This window comes from Camelus ferus, chromosome 11, assembly GCF_009834535.1.
Source record: "Camelus ferus isolate YT-003-E chromosome 11, BCGSAC_Cfer_1.0, whole genome shotgun sequence".
Taxonomy (NCBI): Eukaryota; Metazoa; Chordata; class Mammalia; order Artiodactyla; family Camelidae; genus Camelus; species Camelus ferus.
The window spans coordinates 58337219-58345227 of NC_045706.1; positions in this window are offsets into that span (position 1 = coordinate 58337219).

Consider the following 8009-nt stretch of genomic DNA (forward strand, 5'->3'; position numbering starts at 1 on the left):
TTACCTCCCCTTTCTCACACCCTGCTCAAGCTACAGGGTAATAAACTGTGAATAGAAAAAAATCAAAGAAGTCCTTTGGGTCTTGGTTTTCCAAAGTTACCACCTAGAAGAAAAGACAAATTTTCTAAACAGAATGCTGGCTCATGGGTGCATTACAAACGTATTTTTCAGCCCCAAACACATTTCATAATGAATATCATGGAGAAGTGAAGGAGGGACAGCAGCCATAGTTTAAAAGCCAGAAGAGGGCAGTGGACCAAGTCAGGAACTGATGGAAATCAAAACCATGTTGTCTTCTCCAACCATGAACCACTTGGTAAGAAGCAGTATTTTTTGACCAGTGGTTTCCAAAATGGGTTGTACACACTCAAGGGGTGCTCAAGATTACCCATTGCAATATGGATTTAAAAAATTAGGGCTTCTATTTTAACAGTTTATCAAAAAAAAAGAGTAAGAATGAAGTTTTGCTAATATTTTATATGTGGATTGACACTGGTGTCTTTACTCCACGTGTCAGATGGTCCCACCTCAACTTTAGCCGATGAAATAGATTAAGGTTCCAAAACAGGGTGGAATTGACAGTGGGGTCTTACGTGTCATTCACTTTGGGTATGCAGTGGTGTTCTGCACTTTCTGTGTGTCTGGTTAAGTTGATTTGCCACTTGCTTCGTTTTAACTAAACTTGCTTTCCATAAAAGACAAACAGCTTTAAAAATTCTGCCAAAAAAGAAAACCCCCTGCAGACTGAGTACAGATTAAGGTACTACTTAGAATGCAAATAAAAAGAGAATTGTGATAAGATGACAAGGTGGACATTTTCACTCTTTTGTTATCAATGTTAAGAGGTAAAGCAGAGGTGATATAAGATCCGACAAGAATCACTTAAAAAAATGTCCAGGAGGTTATGTTAAATATTTATAAAGCAATGGGATCTAGGGAAGCTTTGCCCTTAGTCTATATTTTGACTAGATATTAGCTAACAACAGCACAAAGTTCACATACCAACAAAGTATTTTTGAAAATATGGTTTATTTCACCTTGGCTTTTAAACTTTACATTTGTGTGTATATTGTCTAATAGTCATAACATACTACTACAGAAACACATTATATACATATTCATTAAGTTAAAATACACAATTTGTTAGAAAAATGCTCAAAAAATTTTACTGATGGGCAACATTATTCACACATTGCTCTAGGGAATGATGGTAATCAGAAGAAAGAACACCCCACTGTCAATGTACTCTAATTTTTGTGAGTCCATCACTCTACCTACCTGTCCATGTATCATGAGATGGTGAGGGAGATTATTTTAATTGCTTCCTTCATAAAATATCCCCAAAGTGAAGTTTCAGAATTGAGTAAATTCATCTTCTCCAAATGGAAAATACGGACTATGTATGATGACTTGGCACATTGGATTATGTTGGGCAAGCACGTCATTCATCACCTGCTGATGGTAGACCTGTTCTTCCACGCTAAGAGAGGTGGATATATCCCGCAGTGTTCTGGAGTGTCCATTGAGATGGGCCACTTGGACTCGTCCATACGTGCCCTGGAGGGGAGAGGACTCAGTGAGGTTGTAAAGCTTTTAGGACATGTTGACTTCTTTGGAGACCGTTCTGGTTGGGAGAAGAGGGAGTAATGAGCTTCACTGTGGTTGAGTAGAAGGTATTATGTCTGATAATACGTCAGATTAAACGGCATTAAACAGTGAGCTCAGAGCTATTAGTTTTAATCAGTAGTTGAGACACAGAACTCAGAATTATAGAGTGTTTTGTGGCAACATTAGTTTGATGTGATGGGTCAGCCATAAAGCCCAGTAAAACGTGAAATATTGCCAAGAGGGAGATTGAAGACGATAACTTCTGCCTTTACATCTAGATTCAGCGAATTGTTGATTGAATACCTGTTATGTGTCTTGTGTTGGGTTGATACAAGTCTGCTTACTACAATTTACAGTAGATTCAGAGAATTGGAAAATTCCAGAAAAAGGCAACTAGTATTATCATTGGAAATAGCCAAATGAAGATAGAATATAAGTAATTATAATTCCTTAGAAAGATGAAGATGGAAGGAGGGGCAGGGACTAGTTTATAAGATAACAAAGGATGGTGGCTCTTTGTTAGAACCATTTTTTTGTTCTCTTTTCTTCATTAATAAGATAAACAAGGCAGGGGATGGGGTTGGGAGCAGGGAAGAGAGATGTAAACCGATTGAACCAATTATGTTTACATGAGCGCAGTGATAATTTCCCCAAATAGCCCAAAGTCATATTATTGTAAAGGTTAGGGTATCAACAACATGACTCCAGCTCTCTGTCCCCAGAAGAACTGATGAAATCATCACCTGTCTTATCCTCGTCCCAATAGCTGCTTCTTCCTAAACCACTCCACTCACCCTCAACCTACTAGTATCCTTTTCCTAGATGGGATTTGATCAGGACAACAGAAAGCACTGTAAGTGTCCAAGTAGGAAAGTATTTCATATAGAAAATACAGTGCCATTAGATGGACTGGGGGAGTGATAGGGGAAAGCTTCTAGGAAATCAATATGTGATAGAAAAATCAGAAACCCCCACCAATTACCCCGCCTGCATGTAGCACCACTAAAATCGGCTTCAAATCCCTGGTGCTCCTCTGCCATCTACTGAAATACATGCATATGCTTGTATCTGCCACCAGAATGCTATGATTTCACCTTCTCTTCCACCTTCCATCTCTCACATGAGTGCTTCTCACCGGCAGAATCTCAGCTGGAACCCAGGTGGCTGGGCAGTGCAGCTCCTGGGCTTGTAGCCCTTGTGATGTAGGAGAGGGCATGGAAAAGGCCCGTGGGGATGGGGTCCTGACAGATGACCGAGTGCAGCCATGCTTTCTCACTGGGACTCATCCATATCTCCCCGCTCCCCTGGTAGTCCTGACGGTGTTGCAGCCCCAGCTCACTTAACATACAGAATTATTTAATATGGGCCTTCGATAGACACTTTTTCACTAATAAGGTAATGTGAGCTGATATCACATTTTAAAATTTGAAGTCTCAGAACAAAAGGCCTCCTCTCTTGCTTTAAGTGGGGTTTCTGCATTCTCTGTGCTGAGGTCATACCACCATCCCCGAGAAATTTTTGTTACTTCTCTCTGGCAGCTACTCTCCACAGACTCCCTTGCTCTGACTTTTAGCGTTGTTTCGCTCCCTACTGCCAAGGCTTTTCCTGCTGTCCTTCTGAGATGGCCAGTAGCTCTCTCTTCCTCCAGGAATATACCTCTGTCATTCAGCCACAAGGTGGGCTTTGTGCCCAGACTTGTAGAGTCGAGGACCAGGAATTACACTATTGAATTTGATCCAGTCTTTCAGTTTATGTCTGGGAACTTGGAACATCGTCCTTTAAGACTGAAAACACCATGATAGAAAATGCCCTGGGTAAATGCTCCAGCCCCGGTATTGGACAAAACTGGTTTGACAAAACTGGTTTTCTAAGACTTGCTCTCTAGGTAGGGAAGTTCGTGTATGTGTGTGTGTGTGTTTTGGATGGGGAGGGGACACAGTTTCTCGTTTACTGTAGTGCCTGGAATTAAGAGAATGGTGTTTGTTCTCATCCCCTTTGCCAAGGAGTTCCAGTCTCAAGGCAGGTCCTCAGCTTCAACTGCACTTTTACCTCGTCCTTACAGGAGGTCTGAATAAAGACCAGTCCTAGCAACCAAGCAGAGCATGCCGAGACATGTGCAGGCAGACCTGGCTTTGATCAGTGGGCATTCAGCTTTGCTTTCTTTCTGTGATATCCATGGCATCTCAACAAGGAGACCTGCGTTAACACTGTGAAAAGGGAAATTAAAAAATAGAAACCTGGAGACATTTACTTAAGCTTCAAAGATAGAGAAATTGTGCATTAAGACTTCTCAGTCAAGCCTAAAATTATAACTCAAGGCGTAGAGCAGTGGTGATCAACTGTGTCTGCTTTCCCCCATCCCCTGGTTGTCCTCAAGGCTGGAATGACCCTGGTAGCCATGGTGGCAACACCATGGACTTCTCTGTATCAGCCATTGCAGGTCATCAATACCAGAGACCCACGGGCAAGAATAAGGAGACGCCACGGGTTGTCACATTTTGCCTTGGTACATTTCTTCATGGAGCACTGAAGTGTAATATTGATCTGGGAGACACTGGTCACAACTGACATTTCTTTCCACTAAATTAAAAGAACAGGAGAGAATTTTGATGAATTGAACCAAGTCTAGATGCTTTATCTTGCACTGACATTTTGATTTTTTAAAGAAATTCATTCCCTAACTGTATCCTGCAGATAGATAACTCCATTATTCCACTTTGTTGGAATTGTAGAAAAAAATTATCAGACTTGCCGGCATGCCCAAGTCTTAGATTTTTCAGCTTGTCATAATTCACACAAGGTCTGCTGGGATGGGAAGAAGCGGGGCACAGAATGAGGAGAGCAAGACAGAAGTAGGCAGAGTTAAACCCCAGCTATTCATCTATTTGTTAGAACTAAATCGCAGAGACAGTGGCCAGTGGACTGAATTGAAATGTCCAAGCTGATGACCAGAAATCCATAATATAATATCCCAAGACATTGGCCTTGAGGCTGCATTGTAATGTCCAAGGAGGAGGGTCACAAGACCATTTTATCATGTCCAAAGTGGCCATCAGAAAGCCAGTTTCCAGTTTATAATGTCTTGGCAGGCTAAGGACAGCAGATCATGAGGCTATATTATAAAGTCTGAAGTTATGATTTTAATGACACTATAATCTACAGGGTATGTTTCAGGGAGTCAAATGATAATTTCAAAGGGCATAAGCCAAAACACCATGTTGTAATGATCAAGAAGGTACTCAGAGGCTGCCTTGGACTGTGACCAAAAAACCCACTTTTCTAATGGCCAGTGGATTGGCCAGATGGTTACAGTGTAGTGCTTAATGGCTGGAAGATACCGCCCTCCAAGTTCTCTGGTTTGTGGACAAAGGTAGAGAAGCAAAGATCTGTGAGAGTTAGGGGTGAAATCACTTACTAGTCCAAGGGAGGATTGTTTTGGGTTGAAATACCATCTTTGTAATACATTTACAGAGACAGTGCTGGGCTGGGTGGAAAAGGCAAGGGCTGATAGAAAGTCTGGTGACAAATCTCGGAAGCTGTGTGTATTAGTCTTCTTGGGCTGCTAAAACAAAAACACCACGGGCTGGGTGGCTTAAAGAAGAGACACTTTGTTTTTTCACAGTTCTGGAGGCTGGAAGTCCCAGATCGTGTTGTCACAGGTTTGGTTTCTGCTGAGGTTTTTCTTCCCGACTTGTAGTTGGCCGCCTTCTTGCTGTGTTCTCACGTGATCTTTCCTCTGTGCTCTCATGTAGAAAGAGAGATCTTTGGTGTCCCTTCCTCTTCTTATAAGGACACTAGTTCTATTAAATTAGGGTCCCACTCTAATGGCCTCGTTTAATCATAATTACTTCCTAAAGACTCTATCTCCAAGTATAGTCACAATGGGGCTTACAGCTTCTACCTGTAAATTCTGGTGGGACACAATTCAGTTCACAGCATCACGTACCACTGGCTCTGGTTGGTCATGTTGGAAACTGGTCTTACTCCTTACTTCCTGCACTGTAGGAAGACCAGTTCTCTCTGAAGAAGATATTATAAGAAGGCTTTGAATAAAGGCACATATATGCTTCTACTCTAACTCATAACATTTTATTCAAACCTTTTATAACACTTCTTATAAGTCTTCATAAGCTAGGCAGTTGTGATGTATAATTATATGTGTAACTGTTTTTATACGTGTGGTTTTCTGATTGCTTTTTGTTGCTCTCTAGATCCACTCTTCTCTCTTCTCTATCCTATGTTCTTCCTTGGAAAGTTATCATGTACAATTCTTGTGCTGTCCTCTGGGTTTGGGATTGGTGACAGGAAATAAGAAGGTGGAAAAAGAATAAGGCCAGAATATTAATCCGTGTAGCTCCCTCCCTGCAAGGTTTATGAAGGCTGCCTGCATTCTTCTCAACTGAAGGGCTCTGCTCCTCTCTAGGAAGCTCTCTCTACATGACTCCCTCTGCTTTGGGTCTTGTAACTGCTTTCTCCCCACATCCTTTTGGACCTAGGGCTGTGTAACAGAATCCCTGTTGCTAAGCCCAAGTCACTGCACTACCTCTGACAAATCCAGCTGACAAATCTGTGAACAGTCCATTTGTTAATAAACTTTCAGAATATCCTGAACATGCTGTTTGTTTCATACGGAGGCACTGACCGATAGAAAATGCATCATTAAGCCAGCTTTTCGTTCTTGCTTATTCTGCTCGAGTCAACTTACGTGCACATAATTTCCCAGGTAAATCACCTTTATTGACTGGGATGATGTAACGATTTGGAGATGCTTAGCCACAAAGCATTTCAGGTGCTCAGGAGTGTGCAGGGAAATGGAGGGGAAGCTGGGAGGATGGAGGGTTCTGGTCTCCACTGAGCTGTGGTGGGTGAAGTCCGATTACAGTGTCCAGAAGTGTGTGTTGAACCTGAATGCTATCCAGACCGGGGCCGAGGTCCAAGGGAGTAAGAACTGCTTCCAGAGTCCTTTCAATTTCAAGACAAAAGATTGGAAATAAGCTTCTACTATTCACATATATTAAGATAAAATGTTTCCATGATGCTAAATATATATATTTCCCCTGTGGGATTTAATCAAGTTTTCTTTATTTTGAGTTAATAAGTCATGCTTCCCTTAATCTCCGTCGTTTTGGTTTTTTTTTCTAAATGGATCTTGTGCCCAAAGTTGCCTACTTTGATTCTAAGCAGTTACATTACTCAAGAATAGTTACCATATGGTAGCCTAAAGCTTGGATTTTTAGAGCCAGAAAGAGCTGTGCTCAGATATGGTCCTTGTCATCTATAACTGGGGATTCTCTTAGAGGGGTTATTATGAGACATGAATAAGGTTCCTTTTGTAGGTGCTTCACTCAGTTCCTTGCAGAGAGAGAGTGCAGAATAGATGCTGATCACACTCCTCCTCCCACCCCGGCTGCTCAGCATCAGGCATGGGGCGCTTTCATGGTCCGGGATGGTCAACCTGCCTTAGGAGCCTTCCTAGCTGATTTTGGCTGTCATCAAGGATCGGGTTCAACCCACATGGAAAGGGGGTGGAAAGAACTTTGCAAAGTATCAGGACTTCTTTAAATGGGACTGGAACCCAGACATAGACCAGTTCCAGAAAGGTGGCTGGATGGGGATGCTGAGGACAATGGGAGTGTCAGCAAGCCCACAGGACAACGGGCTTTAAGAGCATGATTAAAGCATGGCTGTCCACCCTGGCCAGGATTTGTTCTGCAGCTGAGGGCAGGGGGCATCACGGCCAGGCCTAAAAGGTGGAGTAGGGGAGCACAGAATTGACAGCTGAAAAATTTGGGTCAATTCTCCCAGCTCTAATATCTTTTGTCGATGAGTAGTGGTTGAGTGAGTAGAGTGAGGAAGCATGGTCCCAGAGCCTTCAGGAGAAGACACAAAAATTTTGGTCAAATAAGGCAGATGAAGAGCTATGCTTATGTGTTTCCTATTTGATATTAGATGTCCAGACATATTGGAAGCAATTTTTTCTTAGTTCCAGCTGATACTATGAGCAATAATAGCTGACATTTGTTGAGTGTGCCTGTCATTGTGCTTTTTTGTTTTTTGCAACCTAATTACAAGATAAGTATGGCTATTATTCTAGTTTGGAGATGAAGAAACAGGCACAGAGAAGATAAATAAATTGATGCAGGTCTCCTAGGCAGCAAATATCAGGACCAGCATTCCATCTGAGTCAACTCTTAATAATTACAAGGCTTTGGGTGCCTGATTATAGTCTCATTTGCATCTCCTAACCAGGGAATGGATCCATCCACAGGGATTGCCATGTTTACCTGCTCATTCAAGGGATTAGTCAGGTTTTTACTGCATATGAGAAGAGAATCTCCTGAGCCTGAAATCAAGAGTCACTTTAAATACCTTTCCAAGACAGGTGCTGCTGGTGAGATTAT